General features: G+C 42.7%; 1 long non-coding RNA gene across 1 annotated transcript in view; it reads left to right on the forward strand.

Moving 5' to 3' along the window:
- The first annotated feature begins 10355 nt into the window (after positions 1-10355).
- The window catches only part of LOC128139391 (uncharacterized), a 94972-nt gene continuing 86409 nt past the window's right edge, over positions 10356-18918 (forward strand). Inside the window, exon 1 of the long non-coding RNA XR_008234364.1 lies at positions 10356-10407. This is a non-coding gene — a long non-coding RNA (uncharacterized LOC128139391). The remainder of the gene's footprint in view (positions 10408-18918) is intronic.

Raw genomic sequence — 18918 nt, forward strand, 5'->3', positions numbered from 1 at the left:
TCACGATTGCCAATCTATACCTTTGTTTCTTGACTGGCTGCAAAGTGTATTGCTTTGGATTGCACTGCTAGGAACGTTTGGGTTTTTTTAAGTTCTGTTGTACTGGTGCTCCCTGGGACTCCTGCAGGTAGCCAGTGTCTAGGACCTGTGGGCAGCTCCCTCCGGCAGGAGGAAAGGCTTAGCCCTCTTTCTTGAGAAAGCATATTCATAAAGTCTTGCCTGAAGAGGGAAGAAATAAAATTGAAGTAATTTATTTGTTCCCAATTTCAAGCTTCCTTAGAAGCAACACTGTATCAAAATGCTTCTTTTGTTTCAGGGCACATTTCGTTTTCTTGTGACTTGGGTGGTTTTTTGGAAAGCTTTTCTGTTGCTGTTTCTGTTCGCAGATGCACACATCGCCCTCTAACAGGGCCCAGCTCATGCAGCTCAGTTTCTGAGCAGCTGTGTGCAGGCTTGTTTTGGATTGCTATCTCCTGCTGCAAGTGAATTCGCAGCTCCTACCTAATCCTGCATGAAGGAGAGGTGCCCAGCGCTTCTCTCTCACTCCCCAAGGGAATAAAGCAAATGTTTTTCACAAACTAAAAGAAAATAGTTCAGACCATGACCAAACAAAATTAATTCAGTCTTTGCCAGCTAATTCATTCGGTATTCGGATGGTGCTATTAATTGCTGCTGTTAGAGAAGATAATTTACATGTTATTTGTGCAATGCTGAGTAAAAGAATAAAAATGAAAAACAAATAAAAACCATAAAAAGAAAATATTCAGAAGATGTAAAGCACCTTAATCTGCTCATGAAGCCTACAATCCAGCCCAATCCAATGCAATCCAAACTATTCACATAGTGAGGCTATGCTCTGCAGAAGGTAGTTCTGCACTCCATGTAGACCAATGTTTGATTAAAGGCAACAGCAGAATGCTTAGGAAACTCAGAAAGCCCCACTTAGAGCATTTTGTCTTATACATGTCCAATTTAGGAGAAAATTTATATTTTTGGAGGAGGGAATTAAAAAATAATAAAAAAAAAACCAGAGTCAAATTAAATTGATTGCTTTCCTTCTGCTTTTATCAGTCAGCTCCTGTAGGATTCAAAAGAGACACTGCAGTATTAAATTAAACACTTCTATAAGTTTACTTTTGTGCATATTTATGATCCTGCTTTTGATAATGAAATCTTACAGACTTTTTCGAATAATACACAAAATAGCTGCTATAGCCTCAAAGTAGCAGTGTTTTACAGACTAAAGCTGAAAGGAATTCCACAGACTGACTGAGGAGCAATACAGCTGAATTTCCTTTTCCGCAGACAGACCAGCATTTGTTTGTGCAAGCCTCATGTCAGCTACTCTGGCATCATGGCAGAGTGTTTTGTCTTAGATTTGAGAAAAGCTGTTCAAGAAGACATATAGTCCCACCTATCCCGGGTGTGTGCGCATGTATCTCCCATCAAGGGATCCTTCTACAGTCAATGGCCAATAAAAAAAATTTGCCCTATACAACAGAGAGGCTTAAACCGTAAATGAAGAAATTGCAGATTTTGGAAGAAAAGCAACTAAATACTGAACTCCCGTTTCAGCATTAGGTTTCATGTCTGACATGATCTTTCAAGGCAGTTTCCAAGGTTGTCTTAAGCAGATATTCAAGCAAAACAGGGAGGAGAGGATGGAACTGTGGTTTGGATTTCAGTCCACAGGTCCTGACGTGATACACTTTCCCTATAAGCTTTGCAAGCCACTTGCTTTCTTTGTGTCTCAATTACCATCTGAATTACTCCCTGTCTTGTCTAGTGTGATGATAAAGACTTAATAGATAGAAAGACACTGTAAGCGTCTGGTCCATGATAAATATTATGTAGACGAAATTACATAATAAATCTCTTCCAGCTAACAGCTGGTCTACTATGAAAATCAAGCCTTTTTCTGAGGATGGACAGCAAACTGCTGTGAAGGTAGAGCCCTTCCAACTTTTTTTTTTTTTTTTTTTGGTGTGTGTGAGAAAAAGGCATTGCCTTCCTATCCATTTACTGATGAAGACAGGGAGGAATTTCTTTGGGATCTGTCTTTTCTGTCTTCAATTACTGCCACTGGAGGTCTTGGGCTGGGAATTTAAAACTTGAATCTGAATTCTTACAATTGCTTTGTCTCAGGTTTTTGCCTGTATTGCTTGTTTTGTTGGTTTTTGTCAGTGAAGGTTTTTAGCAATGAACACATCAGTTCCTTAGCTCTAGGAGAGAGCTTAAACTAGTCCACATAGAATGGGACATCAGTAATACCAAGCTGTAATCTATACTAATTAAAGATTACAACAGGTAATGCATTCATGAAGCAGCACAGGCTTAATTCAAGGAGCAGCTGGGCTGAGTGCTACGTCCACACGGGTGGTCCCAGCAGCGGGAAATGAAATGGAGTCCCCAGAAAGTACACATGTGCATCCATGTGAGAAGAAAAAGGTCAGGAAGGGCTTAAGGGGGCATTTCCTTTTTTTAAGTCAGAAGCCTTTGCCCTGAGCATTTAAATTTTAGAGGCTGATAATGCTGGGATGAAACAGGCATATGGTACAGCTTCCCCAAGAGAGCTCTCCCTTGCTCCTCATGCAAGCTGAGCATTGCCCTACTTAGAAAAAAGTCTGTTGTGTTGTAAAAGGCACATTACAGTTGATGCTTCCTGCAACTTCACCGGCGGCTTGATGCTGGTTAAGGACCACCTGAAAATTATTTTGGCAAACGTCCCAAACAATTTTGAGTTGGCTGAGCCCACAACTTGCTGTGGCCATATGAGGGACTAGGAGTCAAGGGACAAGGACGGGACACCCAGGTCTCTCAGGGGGCACAGTTATTTTTGAAGTTAAGAGTGCTGCACATGTGACAGAAATCTGGTGGGACTGAGATGAGCAGCATTGTGTGAGGGCCATTTCAGGACTAGCTGCATCTGCAGAAGAAGTGTTTGGGAAGGGAAGACAGCAGGATGGCCATTCGTCATTTGTGTCCCAAGGTGTTCGTCAGGCTGTCAGCAAGTTACCCTTCACATCTCCTGTAAATCTGCCCTTGCTTTTCACTGACCTTGTCTTTTAAAACCAATTTCCTTATAGTTGGCACGAATCTAACCATAGGGTGTTGAAAGTAACCACACAAATCTCTATGATAACTTCAAGTAGCTCTTCTAGACTTAAAAAACTTCACTCTTCAGTCTGATATCTCAAAATATTTAAAAAGTCCAACATTCTCCCCATGAAATAAAAATTCTGCTTGTGGGATCAGCTTGGATGAGAAGTAAAGTTCTGAAGTTTTTTTGATATTATGGAAATTTACAGCAAGCCTCAGGAACATGGATCAGGCCTAGAAGGAGGTGAAGCATTTAGATGATAATATTGGTTACTACAAAGTTCTGCAGCTCAGTCCAGCAGGGATGGAAAGTTATCAGCAGATGTCTCGGGAAAGGCCAATGTGTTTGTCGCCCTTTTTTCTCCAGGCTTCACTAAAAAGGCCAGCTGAGATCAGGCAGCTAACACAATTACCACTAAAAGCACAGGGTAAAGTTTCAGGTTAGGAAATGACAGAAAGTGTATGGATAAATTTGAAGTTTGCTGTTCACCTGGGCCTGATGATTTGCACACTGTAGCTTTCTGAGGCTGGATAAGATGCATCTGACCAACCCCAAATATCAGTTATAATCAAACTGGCATTGCTCATGCCCATATGTGCATGTACACTTACACACGTGTGTGTTTGGGGCTGATGAAGGACCAGAATAAGCAATGCAGACAAAAGAAAAGTGCTGAAAACTAGGAAATAGTGACAGATTGAATATGGGGGTGGTGGTAGTTGAAAACCATTAAGGAAGAAAAAAAAAATTCTGGGTATTTAAAATCAAAACATCAAATATTGATATTGACTTGATGGCTCTTTACAGAAATAGCTCATTTATGGCAATTTTATTTTTGATCACTATTTCTGTCTTCTGAAGGCAGTAATTTGGTGCTACTACCTTTATCAGAGAGTCACTAGAGAAAGCAGTTTTTAAAAAATTATAAACTAATGAGATATAGTTTATTGAAGAAGTTTCCACTGGAAAGCCAACATTTGCCAACTTCTTCTGTTCCACATATTTCAGATGCTGCAGGGTAACAACTGTCAGTAAGTACTGACTTATAAAAATAATGACCGCTGTAAAATGATTTTCTGCTTCACTTGACTGTATAAGGCCAGTAATGTGTTGCTAATGAAGCACCCAGAGTGCATAGCATCACCTTTGCTGGGACTCTGAGAAACAACCAGCCATATGTACAGCAAATGTCTTTGGCAACACTGTGTGGCCTTAACTGGAATTTCTGTGCTGTTGTAATTTTGTAACTCAATCCTAATGTTATTTAAACATCATTTTTCTGTGTTTAATTTATTTATTGTCTCTAGTGATAGACACAGAGACTGGTGAGCTAGATTATATTAACATTTCAGAGTAATAATAGAAGAAAGCAATTATCTTTGGGCATAAAAATCGTTTTAATTAGACCATCAGTAAAGTGGGAATGGACAGACAATGATGAATCATCATACTGTGGTTTAATCAGCCAGAGAGTTGCTCTGCAAGAGGAGCTCAAAAAAGTGTTTTGGGTGATTGAGTAAAATGTGGACAACAAGGAGGAATAGTCAACTTCCTTTAGCCTCCTTGCATGACCAATAAAATAAATACATTAGCCTATTGTTCCTTTGAAGTCATAGGAAGACTTGGAGCTTGCTAAAAGTGAAGTGAAATATTTTCTTTTCTCTGTCTTAGAATCCTGTCAAACCAAGAGTAACTTAATACCTGCGGGCCATTCCTCTGAGCCTTCACTGGTGTCTCCTTCTTCCTCAAGCCACCGTACATCAGCCTTTTTCTGTCACCTGAGAATATCTGAATGGAAGTCCCCCTCTATGGCAGTCTCATCTGACACTGCTTCCAGGTAAACCTCGGCATAATGCTAGATCTTGGCAGTGGCCTTCTTGGTATTTGCTCTTTTCCGGACCTGAAGATGAGAAAAGAGATTTATGTCTGAGACACACTTGCCTCACATGAGTGAGCAGAGCTTTTTACCCCCGCGAACTGCAGCCGTGGCCCTGCTTTATTCCTGTGCCAATTTTCAGGTCAAATATAACAAAGTTATCCCCTAATGTAATGAAAGATGAAACCAGATGGTATTGCAAACTCAGTGTAATTTAGGTGCTGCGTTACACAGTATCTATCATAAGATGAACAAGATCCCATTTGCATATTGAGAGTCTTGATAGCTCTGCGCAGAGCCAAAATGGACTAGATAATTCATCATGATTTTATACCAGCATAGAGAGCGGTGCAGGCTAACGCAGCTCCGGTGTGTACGAGCTGCTCAGTCCAACAGAGTCAAACCCAGAGCTCAGCGGCAGCTCTTGGACGCTGGCTCTTCGAGGCTGTCTGCCAGGGTGCAGCGGGGCTTGGGGGTCCCCAGGGGCGGGGCAGGGCAATTCCCGATTTTTTGATGCACTGACTCCTACTAGGATGCCTTCCCTTCCCCGCATGAGTCGCCTGGGCACCTTGCCGTAACACGTGATAAAGCTAGGTACCTAAAAACGGGATCGAGGAAAGTGACTGCGCTGAGTTGAGAGTCTCCTCAGTTAGTCAGTAAGCAGCCCTGAGCCGAGTGGTTGGGGAATATCTGCATCTCCCTGTGGTTCGCAACCTGAAACTCACGCCAAAGCTGGTAACCTGAATGACACCTTTCTGAAAACTGGTGCTTCTTGCTCCAGTTTCCTTTCCAGAGAAAATCTAGACATCTGGCCTGAAAGCCAGTCCTAGGATATTCTAGATGGCAGTGATAGCCACCAGACTAGTAAGTATTTTTGGACTGGTATTCTCCATCTCGCCAGGTGACATCATTTGATTTTCCATTCAATTTCCAATGGGCTAAAGAGAGTGAGCGAGGAAGCCTGACACAGTCTGCAGTGTGATCGCCAGGGCAGCTGGAGCAGAGATGTTGGCCCCGTTGGAGGGGAACGGTTCCTTCCTTGTGGCATGACATGCAGGGTGAAAGCGATAGGAGTCAACAGGGGATGCAAATGACCACCAAGGGATGTCCACTGCTCTCTGTGCTTCATGGCACGAGTAGTCTTTTGGATGGATTACAGCAATCCCCTGAAATAATAGTAACTAAATCCCAGTTGAAAACCACATATTTTTGGCTTTCCATACCTGGTGTTTGAAGACCCATGTTGAGTACACGGGTACCCTCTCTGGAGCTTATCCTCAGGTACCGAAGTCCTGTAGAGATCAAGACTCTCCTGCTGGCACCATAGTGGCAGCTTTCCCCTCTCCTTATGTTTTGCAAATTAAATCCCCAGGAGAAACTCTCAGAGGCAAAGGGCAGGGCGGCAGCTGACAGAGCAGGCGTCTGAAGGCATATGGCGAGTTCCACCGAGGGCAGCTCTGAGAGACAAAAATTGTCTCCCAAAGCAGAGGAGATGTGAAGCGTGGAAAAAAGAGTGTAACTATGCAGCCGGGAAAGAGAGTGATTGGCGTATTAGTCATGAACGTCTAGAGGAGGTACTGGAGTTTGGAGGGAAACCAAACTCCCTTTTCAGTGGCGTAAAGTGGTATAGATATAATCAACATTATTAGGGACACCGAAAGAGGTTAACTGATGGCTGACTTTGAGACAAAGTAGACAGAGATCCTCTCCTTCATTCAACGTTATGGCTATTCTGACCAAAGACAGCTCTTCTCCCATGACTCCAGGGAGGGCAGTTAGTAGTCCCCAAAGTCTAACTCACCTGGGAACAGCAAGATCACACCAGCCAAGTCTCTGACTAAGTAGCACAAATGAATTTTAGCTGTGTTTCTCAATGAGTTTGTGAGAAATCTACAAATCGGGAGTTTACATCTGGTGGCTGTTGACCGATGTGGTGGCCGTGGGGGTCTGGGCTAACCCCATTATCACCCCAGCCTGGCCCTGATGGACTCATGGGGTGGTGGGGATGGACCTTGCCGACAAAGCCCTGCCGGTCCCACCGTCACCACCATCCCCTGCGGGGCAGCTGGCCTGCATTGCCTATCTGCAGTGACTGTTGGGGTCTGATGGCTGTTGAAGAGCTCCTCAGGGACGTAACAGTAGCTGTGGCAAGGTCTCTGGAGGTAGTGGGAGACTCAGTTAAGGTGTGTGAAACAGATACCAACCATTCTGAGGTCAGAACTTCTAGGGAGGGCTGATGACTAATGAGTCGTTGGATTCTGTTTTCTGTTTGTTAATCATCTGATTTCTTTTAATTTATTCCTTATGCATTGAATAATTTCTACAAGTTCTTAGTCTATAGCTTGCCTGAGCATTTGCTGCTTCAGCAAATGCTCCTACATAAACCTGCTGGCTAGACAGACACAGAAAATGAAGGCAAAACAAGAGTGAAAATACCAGCAGAGGAGAAAAATTATTTTCTCAGTTGTCATTTATGTTTGTTTCTCTCTCCCAGGCCAATACGTGAGGAACCAAGACAGGGTCTGGGATGGGTGGGAGAGCAGCACCGAGCTGCTGGAGGGCTGCCGGGTAGACTTTGCTGCTGCAGCCCAGCACAGGCTGCGATCTCCTGGAACAGCAAAAAAGCTGCCTTGTGTGTGGAGTTGGCCAACTGACTGCCAAATACTGGCCCCTCACTTACTTCTGGTCTCACGTTATTCTGGATTCATCTCCAGCACAGTCACGTTTGAGTGACCTGCTTGTTCTGTCACACAGGCAGGACCTGAAATTCCTCACTCACATCCAATGGCGTGACTGTCTCTCATCCCGAGCAGCTCAGGCTGGGCATGCCCACCTTCCCCTCCTCTGAAGGACTCAGCACAGAGGCTGCACAAATTTGGCTATATCGCCAATCGCTTTTTTTTTTTTCTCTCTCTGCCTTCGCTTGCTCTGTTATTGAGCTTCACTGACCAGGCACTAAGCAAACACTGAGTACTCAGCACCAGCCTTTGGCTTCTGCACTTACAGCACATACCTGCCTGTGGGATCAAACCCTAACTGAAAGGTTAATCAGGCATGACTTCTTGGTGATTGCTTTTAATGATCTCATCCTAAACCTCTCCAGAAGACAAAGGCAGCTGAGGTCATTAAGCATCAAGGATGGTGCTCGGTGTCTCACGGATTTGGATCTTATGTGACTAGGCTTTATGAGAGTTAATGTTTAAATCAAGTGACAAAACCAGCTTGGAAGTTAAACAGTGATTAACTCTCTGCTCCCATACCTGAGGACGCTAAAGAACTCAGTCAAGAAGTATTTTAAAATGAATGTAACTTTAGTTTCTGCACACAGTGGGATATGAGAAGTGGGGAATGCATTTTGGAGAGGATATTTACCATGTTTTCACACTTACACCTAGCAGGATAGCTGGGAGAAAAAAATACCCTTTTATTCATCCATTCAAGTTATAAATGAGTGTGGGTAATACAAAGGTAACTGACCGCAGCATCCTCTCTTCTCCCTTAGCCCCCTCAGAACAGCTCTCTACTGTATTGTCCTTCCACCCTCTCATTTGCCTCTGTCTCTTATTCCAATCTTTATTATTCCTTACCTTACTCCCTTCTACTCCTGATTTTGTGTGCATATCTATGCTGTGAGTTGTATGTATAAGTACCAATTAACAGTACTCAGATGATGTAAGTTGTGTGCAAGGCAAAGCGGTAGAGAAAGTGGACAGTGCTGGGTACTTAATGTACGGCAGCAGACTGGTGTATGTAGACTGGAGGTCAATATTACTTCTCACAGCTGACTATAAACTACCAGTATTTACTGCAGCTACAGGGTTTTGAAAACATAAATAAAGAGTGATGAACCTTAACGAGATCTCTGCCCGACAGGGGATTGTTAATAGAAATGCAAAATTCTGCATGGCTGTGTAGCTTAGGCAACCCTACCGCAGTTAACAAAACTGAAATGTTTGAAGCACTGACTGAGGACTGTGGCACATTGACTTTAATGGCAGAAGTTAGTCAGCACTGTACCTGCTGCTTGTGCTTCTCAGACCATTTAGGTGTAGATAGTTTTGGACAGAACAGAATGGTGTTATTTATTGTGTCACATCTACTTGCTTCTAAGAACAATTTAGCTGGACACATGCAATGATGTATGCAGACTCCAAAGCCAAAATAATATTAACCAGTGCTCTGCCCAGACAATCTCATATAATGAATCTCGTAAAGCTGCTTTTTTTCCCAGCCCCTAACTACTGCTCAGCAAGGAGAATGGCCTTCCCAGCAACATATCTGTATGAATCGTAGCAAAGATGGAAACAGATTTCTATTATAGTCACAGAAAAAATGTTAAAAGTGAAATTCTGTTATAGGCAGACGATGTTCTTTTTGCCAAAAGAACCCATGCTTCATTTTCTGCTTCATTTAATGCATGTTATAAAACAATTCCACACAACTTTATGAGCTAACTTTACAAACCAACAAAAATCTGTGACTGTATTTTATGCTAGGCTTTGAGGATTAATTTTCCTGAAGCATGCAGATACCTGTCTCCAACAACATACCTTTTTCCATAATGTCTAGTGGTGAAAGTATGCATTTGAGAAGTGGGAGCCAGGGATTTTCTTCTTCTTTAGCCAAGGCTTTTCGACCACTTCCCACACCTTCTGTGGGATCAGACTCTTTTGAAGAGAATCTTGACTTTCTCACTCCCAAATTGACAGCTATGTAAGGTTGCAAAAAGGAGGGAGCAGAAAGAGAGATAAGTAAAAGAAAGGGAAAAAAGGAGACCTGCATTCTCCTGAAGCATAGGAACTAAATGGGCTTTTTTCCTCCTTTCTGTATTTTTCCTGACCAGTGAAAACTCTTATAGGTTCTACCCATTGTCCCCCTCTTCCCTGCTGTCTTAAGAAGAAAGTGGCTTTGATTGGCAATTCTTTCCCCATGATTTGCCATGGGATAAATCTGACAGTTTTTAAGCAATCAGAATATGCCTGGATTTCTTTTCACTGTAGTTGTCTCATCATCTTATCATGATTCTTCAGCTTTTTCTGTCCCATTTTTTTCTATAGTGGTGAAGTGTGTGGAAAAGTCAGATTTATTGCTCATTAAATGGAATCCCTCTGTTTCTGTTGGATAGTTAGTGGGGAGAAGTGCTGGTGAAACAGATTTGGGGAGCATATGGGGCTGTTTGCAATCCTGGACATAATTAGCTGCTGTATAACTGACCTGGCTAATCAGAATTAGTGGCCAGTGCTGTCTTGGAAGGTAAAATCCCCAGAAGCATTATATTACGGAGGCCTTCAAAGTCTCCTACTTTAAGCAGCAATGAGTCTGACTGGCAGTTGTCCCTCCTTATAAACACACTATCCGGAGGGTGTCATTGTTTCTCCAAGGGGGGGGGAAGGGCTGCCATCCACAGCTGATGGGAAATGCCCAAGTTAAGGTAGGTACTGGGAGAAGAGCTGTGGGCACCCAGCTAGTGTCTACTCTTTATTTACTGACTGATGAAATACGAGGTATTACTTCTATTACCACCACACCTGGGAGGTCCGATCTAGCATCCCTAACTCAGGGCATGTACGGTGGTTGCTCTGAGGTGGAGGAAAAATAAGGGGAGTGGGAGTGCTCGCCATGTCAACAAGGCAGGCTCTGCTCTGCTCTGTTATGGCAGCAGCCTAAATGTTGCTCAAGATGCCTGTGATATTGTGGCAGAGGGGAACTTGCTGGAGGGGATCTGTGCAGCGGTACGGCATGGCTGACTTGGGCACCTCTGCCGTGTGGAACAAGCTCTGGGAGTCCGTATCCCGTTCCCTCTTCCTCCTATCCCGGTGCCAGCACACTGCCAGCCTGTGGGCTGCGGGGCAGCGGCACTGCCTTTCCACCCGCTGCGGCAGTCCCAGCTTTGGGGAAAAAAAATCAGTTTGCAGTTGCAGATGGGAGGCTGCTGCTGTCCGTGTTCTTTGCCTTTCACTCCTGCTCTCCCCTCCTACCCCAACTACAATTTTCCATCATTTGCTTTCCATGCACATGAGAACCATTTTCTTTTTACTCAGAGCAGAGCAGAGATAACAATTTAGCTCTACCTTAGCTATGTGCTCCTCAAGTGTGCATGTCCTGAAATGTCTCCTCTAGGGTATCATGATTTTAAATGATGGCCAAACAATGGCACTTTTCAATTTAGACTATAGCCATCATGCATAGAACATCTGTGCTCTCCCATTAAAAAGCTGTTTCTCATAGCTGCATTTCATTATGCCAATCTGTGGGGTTTTTTCCACAGCCTAAGCACTTTAAAGGGGCATTTGCAACTTTAGCAACTGGCTTGTACTAGAAGTAGAGGAGCAAGGCCAGCTTTCTAGGTATGCCAATACTCTGATACACAGACTGAGTTTCCCAGGCTGGCACTCAGGTCTGTGTTGTCAGCTCGTAAGTACTTTTTTGAGAGAGGTATACCTGGTCTTTGACCCACTTCTTAGATAAAGCTCATCTCCTCTAACATTATTTACAGCTTGCCCTCTCATGGGTTATCTCATCCTTAGGCTTAAGTTGGAGCCTTTTCAATAGCTGTTCCTGAAAGAAGAACACTGTATGGGTGAAAATATCGAAGCAGCAGAGGGTGGGATGTTCCCAGGTCAAATTTTGATGGTTCTTTTTTCACACTTGAATCCACATCTCTTTTTGGCTTTATTAAAATAATAATAATCCCAAAGGAATACGGATTTGATGGCTCACAGTGTTCTCGCAGCAGCTTCACCCAGACTTGTAAAACTGGAGGAAGTGGAAAGCTCTGAGGAGGCAAGGGAAAGAGGGAGTTTGTTTCAGCTTTAGCAGGTCTGATTGTTTGATCTTTCTCTTAGAGGTCTGCTAAAAGAAAAAAATTGCTGTGTCTACCAAACCTCTGTGTAGAATGAAATCCCCATGCATAAAATACCTGCTACCAAAAGGTACCATTACTCTGCACCTAGACCTTATAAGTAGTGTGTGTGTGTATTTAAAGGTCTCTACAGTTCTTGGGTTTATGTACGTTGGTGAATCTGGGTAAATTACCTTGACAAGGAATCCCACTGCTCGGAGCACCTTTTTTTCCCTGTGGTTTTAACTGCAACATGCCGGACAGCAGTGTCGCAAAGCTCTGTTAAACGGATTGCGGTTAGCAGAAAGAAATGGTGAAAGGAATACTTTCCCAGAAAGCCCAAAGATAAAATTCAGTAAGAATTTCAAGTGTTACAGGAACAAAACTTTTTTTTTTTAAAAGGACTTAATTCAGTGCATTAGACTGAAAAATATTGAATAATGCAGTGAAGCTCTGCATGGATAACTGAAGAAGGATTGAAGTGATTAGCATAACACATTTTTCTCATTCAAAGAGCCTGTGTTTTTGATGGGGATTCACTAATTGGAGTAGCCAACACAGACTGCAGTGCTCTGCGGTTACTTGTTTGTGCAGGTTGCAGACACCCCAACTGCCACCTCCTCTGCCCCATCTTATTTCTCCCTGCATAACACCAGATTGCTTCTGCCTGGAGAAGCATGAGTATGCTTATGAGTGCTCATCTGCCAGAAGGGAGGAGGCTATCATGAACCCAACAAGCACCAAATGTGGCAGAAGTCAGGGTGGACTGACTAACCCTTCCCTCCCTGCTACATGATACGGTGTGGTCTGGAATCTGGGTTTTACATGAACGATAAAGGTCTTTCTTTGGGAAAGTTCCCTGAAAAGGGAGTAAGTTGCTCTTAGCTGTTCTTTTAATGTGGCATTTTAGAAGATGATTTCAAACCTATTAAAATTTCTCTCTCTAATAAGCTTAGTGTAAAATACTGGAGCTTATTAATCCTCTCAGCTTCTGTGCTGAATAAAATAGGAAAGAAATGCATCCTATAGATGGGATCTAGCATTTTTTACTCTGAAGGAATGTTAACCTTTTAGGAACTGTTATGTCTTTGAGCACACCAAATCAAGAAAAAAGAACCAACAACAATATAATTGCTTCTTTTAAAGGGTATTTTCCTTTCCAAATGAATTAGTATTTTCTACGAAAAACAAAGGAGCAGTTAAAGGAATAGACTATTAACACCTCAGTCATTGAATATGTACGAATATTGACACAGAACTTGCTATAGTTCTTTTTATTTAGCCTTTTCCTGACAATTAACCATATGTTCTGTGGGAGTTTTATCAGTTGATTGCGTGTTGCAGAAGTGTGCCCAGATGCAGGATGTACAGGAGCTCTTGGGTAAACTTAGCTAGTGGTAGAATTTAGTCTTTAAGATCTCTGTGCATTTTGTAGTAATTAATCATGATTTTTAACCTCTGTGGGCATTTCACAGTAATTAATCATGGTGAGACAAACATCTCATTGACAGCAAGCAGCTCCTCTGCTTCTAGGAAGCCAGTTATCCACAGTCAGTATATGATCTGCCTCATGCATAGGTGGCATAAAATGGATCTATGGATCTGAAATAGGCTTGGGCAGCAGGGAGCAGTAGTATGACATACAGCAAAAAAGAGCGTACTGCAGTATTTGGAGACTAAAATAAATAAATGAGAGTGACCTTACGTACAGCTGGAAATATTTGGTACCTAAAGTGTGTCTGAAGTGACAAGCTGGAGTGCTAATTCCTTGGATGACTCTGAGGACACTCCAAATTTTGTAGCTGAGACTGCTGCAGTTGAACTCCTGGGGTACACTAGCTCAAGTCTTTGCCTTTGCCTACCGTATAATATCTCTAATAATAAGAAGCGGCTGAACGGAATGAAGAGGAGCACATTCATTTATTTAGATTAGCCAGCTAAGTGACAAGTATGTCTTGATGCCAAAATGAAGCTATGCAAACCATCCTCCTGAGAGGAGGCATATGCAGGGGAGGTGCCTGGAGCATTGGGCCGCGTGGAAGAGGATGGGTGATACAAGAGACTGTGGCATGCGGTGAGGTGTGCCACCTCAGAAGTCCTGTTTGACTGCAGTGCTCTGGTTAGTGGCCCTCTTTTCAGTGCTTCCTTGGTCCTGGCACCAGTCCCACCAGGCCACCAAACAAGAGCATGGACCCAAAGTAAGGCTGTGGTGACATGCGCTAGACCCATGTGAAACCTGGCGCTGGACACGGAGCACCTTGAGGGGAAAGAGATCTGTGATTATCGGTCTCAGTGTGAATTAAAACGGCTCTGCAGTCTACACACTGCTTTCTGCTACAGACAGGAGACGAGAGACAGGCAGTGCTCGAGGAAGCCTGATTTGCATAGGACATCCCCCCCTCCTTGAGTACTGGCACCTGGGAGATATCTGGGCTTCTTTTTATTTTATTTTCTTTTTAAGGAGAGGGATATTATTACCTGCAGGTGAGTGTACAAAATGTTTTTCTCCTGTTACTTCTTAGGACAATCACAAAATTCTCAGTTATTTCAAGAGAAGCGAGACCAAGCAGTGAAAAGGATAACATTTCTTCTTCCCTTCCTCCCTCTCTTCTCTCCTTCTTTCCTCCCTCCCTTCCTTCATCCCACCCCCTTTCCCCTTTCCTCCATATCCCTGTTGCCCTGTGTGAACTTCCATCATTTCCAAAACATCCTCAACAGCTTTCTGGCTGCTGCATTGTTTGTCTCCTTCCTTATGATCTCCAAATCACAAAGTCTTCCTGAAGGCCAAATACTCGTACAACAATGCACAGCGCCCAGTCTGCCAGCCAAAATGCCCTATATACATTAACAATACTGTCATTGCCCTTTATAATTTCTTACAACATTCAGATTTTTAAATGGAGCCCCATACTTGGGCACCTAGAGATCAGATGCCCAGGGGGAGCGAGAAAAGCAGCTCAGCAGGAAATCAGTGGCACGTTTCAGTGCTTAACCTGATATGATAATCTGCAAAATTCTCAAGGTTTTCAGAGACAGCACTGAGAGCATGATGAAGTACAGAATCTCTCTTCTTCCTATCTTAAAAGCCGGGAGATATACATATATATATTTAAACAAACACTAGGAAGAGTATGGAAAGAAATCGGTAAGCAGTCTAAAGGGAGGAAAGTCATTCAGTATTGAGGGAACAGTGCTACCTGCTGGGACTGGATGTGGGTTGGCTGGAGAAAAATCGGCTTCAAATAATCTGAAAGTGAACTGAAGCAGAAAGACCAAGGGAAAGTTACTGTACTGCTGCTGTGTCTAGAGAAACTACTCTAAAGATAAACTCTCAAACCCTGCAAAGTCTCCTACGAGCACAGTAGCTTGGCTGGACGGACTCGTCTACCGGCTGTTGTGCAGCACTAACCCCCCCATGCCTGCGACAGATGGTCAGCGGTCTGAACCGTTCCAGTGACTGGAAAGCAGATTGGCTTGAGGTATGATGCAGAGTAAATCTTTGCCCTTTTTGAGCTCATCTCATGCTTGGACTCCAGGATTGTCTTTATTTGTCTGGATGTACTACAGTTGTCACCTCTGAAAAATGGTTACCTTTCTGGTTTTGAATGTCTCCGCTGCTTCCTCCTAGGTAAGGAGGCTTTTTTTGCAGTGAAGTTCATTATTGCAAATGTGTTAAAATTACCACACATATTTCTAAGGCAGCTATTATGAATCTGTATATTATTACTTGGAATGTGAATGACACAATAAGAGTTTTAAAATGGTAATGCACTGGCAGAGGATACAATAAATTAAGACTCTTGGCTACCGCAGTTTACAAGTTGCCTTCACCAAGTTGACTTTACCGATATGTGTCAAAGCCTACAAGTCAGTCTGGAGATAAGTTTGCAGGCATGGGGGAAAGAGAAAGGATGAGTGTGGAAATGCCCCTGCATCGTCCTGCTAACCAGGGAAGTCCCATTCCCAGTCAGGGTGATGGGAAACCTCCCGTCCCAAAGAGGGTGGTGTCTTGGAAAGTGAATCTCAATTGTCATGGCTCCCTACTGAAGTTACTCATAAGGAAAAGCTAAGGTGGAGGTGTACCATAGGCTCTGTCCCTCAGAAGAAAGCATCTAATTACTCTTCAGCTTTACAGACACAAATATCCTGGAGTTGTGTCTCAGCTAGATCAGTTCTCTTGCATATTAAACACAGCAAAGAGGAGGAGAGGCATTTAGCACACAGATCAGAGGAGCTGTTCCAAGTAACAGAATTCCAATTCATCGCCTTACAGAAAAATGTTTATAAAAATTTACCAAAGAAAGAAAAATTGAATTAATCTAATAAATCAAAGGCTTTTGGATATGTCACAAGTGTGGCAACGCTGAGATTGTGCTTGTAAGTAGGAGATGTAGGAGAATAGAAACTGATGACCTTCTTTGCTCAAAATTGTTCCACTTAAAATTAGCGTCAATTAGTGGACAAAATAATGAGCAGATGGCTATTCTGAATGATCACAATTTGATTTGGATACTGGTAAGATATGAAGCTAAGACAAATGAGTTTCACTGTTGTGCCCTGGACTCCAGAGCCCACTGTATTAATACCCCTGTGCCATTATCATCCTGACTCTGAGAGATGCCATGGCCAGGCAGTCCTAGAGGGAGAGAACAGATGACACCAGGATCACTGTCAGCTTTGTCTGGCTGCCACATGCCTTTTGAAAGGTACAAGTTCCAGAACTGTCCTCATCCACTGCTTTTTTTGCCAGCCTTTCCTACCCTGTTTCTTCTCGTTCCTGTCTTTCCTTTTGCCCTCTGTTTAAGGAGTCTTTGGTTTAGCTAGTTGAGACCGAGTCTTTTGAACACCTCCAAAATGGCAGCTAAAAGCAGTATATTACACAGATTAGCACTGGTGTCAGACTGGCAGTTTTTGAGGTGGCTGACAGAGGCAAGTGTTGTGCCTAAATTTCCCTAACACAGTGATTAATATAAATACAATTTTGCATGGAAAATGCATGAATTTCTGTTTAAATCTACAAAAAAGAGTCTGTTTTACACTTTCCCTAAATCTACTCTTTTGGTAAGAGCCAGCCAACCCATTTCTTGTCGAGCCACTCCATACTCAGTACACATTCATCAAACTGAGATGTTTATGGAATAACTTTGTACAAGACAGGACAGACAGAATGGTACCTCAATAAATGCTTAGACAGATTTCCCAAATGTCAAAGGATGTCACATCTAAGATATTATTAAAATAAAAATCCAGGGAAAAAAACATGTCATAGGAACTTCTCTGTGTGAACTATGAAGAAAAATTACAATGCAGTTACACTAAGTTCTCTAGGCAAATTCTTTCTTTGCTTTTTGGTTTAGCTCCTGCACACTGTTAGCACCTAAATAACAAAAAAAAACCCCAAAACAAAAACCAAAAGGGGTCATAAATACCATAATGTACTGCGGTGTTGCTATAACAGGAACTGAAATTCGGGTATTGCAACTACCAGTGTCTGCTGTACCTATAAATTGTGTATATTCATCAAAGACCTTACGGAGACTGAATGACCTTACTTCAGACATTGTCCTTTGATGCTGTGAGCTGACCTACTTCAAAACTCTTCTGCTTCAGAGTTAAAGATGTGTAGGAGCCAGCTGCCACAGTGTCAGAACACTATCCCTAACAAGTAATTACAGATACCATTATCAGCTAGTGAAAGAGTTTAACAGAGCCAACTGAAGGCTTTTCTGTGATGTGATACATTCATTACCTCTCTTCAGCCCTTAGCAAAGAATCCACTTCATTTCCATAGATTCTGTATAAACAGGCTCCTCCAGGTGGATGCAGAGTGTCCATTGAAATGAAAACAGCTCTGACTGGAGAACTGGAACAACATCTTCAGTCCTGCGCTAACTGTAAGAGATGCTCAGATCCTTGCACAAATGAAATGTGGATCCTCGGTTACTCTCATTGCTTTTCATGCCAGCCTATGGTAGGCTAATGCTTGTAGCCTTTTAGTATCTATGTGTCACTGCCTTGAAGGCATTAACATCTAGCATACTGACCAGATTTGACACTAAAAATCTAGGTGGGTCATATGTTGGCCTTTCTCAGCGTGGCAAATTTAGTTCTTAGCGATGTTTGGGCATTACTAGTAGCTATTTCTGTTTAACTTTTGCTTTATAAAATGAATGTCCATATATGCTACAGTACTTAAGGAAGAATACCAAAACGTCAGAGGAGAAGCATCTGTTCAGTGCACGCAGACTGAGGTGTACACACCCTGTAGATAGCAGGGATATGTGTCATCAGTGACTTTAACTGCACAACATTGAAAATTCACCCTTTAGACAAATGAAGTACAGCTCTAATGGAAGTCATTTAAGTCTTTGATCTTTCAAACCTCGCCTTAATTTTACCTTCATTCTCCAGACTATGAGCTGGCAATGTTTCAAAGTCCTTTCATATTACTTTTTTGGCTCTGGAGACTGATATTTTCTGCATGTTTGTACCCTAACAGGGAAAACAGACTTACCTGGCTTTCTGAATTGAGGTTTCCTTGTTTTCTATTATCTCTGTAAAATCATCTTCCATAGCCCTCTGTTCCTCATATCATTCATCTCAGCCCTGTGCTGTTCATATCATTAATCTGAATATCGTACCTGTTTCAAAGTTAATACAGTCCCCTCCCAAAAGCATACATTCAGATCCATTGCATGCTCAGCATCTTGGAGGATTGCCCTTATGCTGAAAGGAGAATTTAAACCTTTCCAGGGCGCAATGAGAGCTATCCCTCTCTAAGCTGGATGTGCTAAATTTTGTTAGTGTTTCTCTTTTCTGGGGCAAGTGAAGGTTTGGAACTTGTCATTGATTTACTGCTTTCATTAACATGATGGAACACAATGAGTAGAGTGCTGCTGTTGAGTTTACTGCACCTGTCCTGTAATGCAATACCCAGCCATTATCAGATGTAATTAGCATGTTTGAGGCAATATATTAGTCCACCACAAATGCTTTTTAAAAGGAAGAGGGCAGTTATAGTGAGTGCTTTTTGACTTTTCTAAAGAGTCTAAAAGCTTTTTAAAGGAGTAAAAAAATGTTCACACTAGAAGAGCTGAATCA

Source organism: Harpia harpyja, chromosome 3, assembly GCF_026419915.1.
Source record: "Harpia harpyja isolate bHarHar1 chromosome 3, bHarHar1 primary haplotype, whole genome shotgun sequence".
NCBI classification, from domain to species: domain Eukaryota; kingdom Metazoa; phylum Chordata; class Aves; order Accipitriformes; family Accipitridae; genus Harpia; species Harpia harpyja.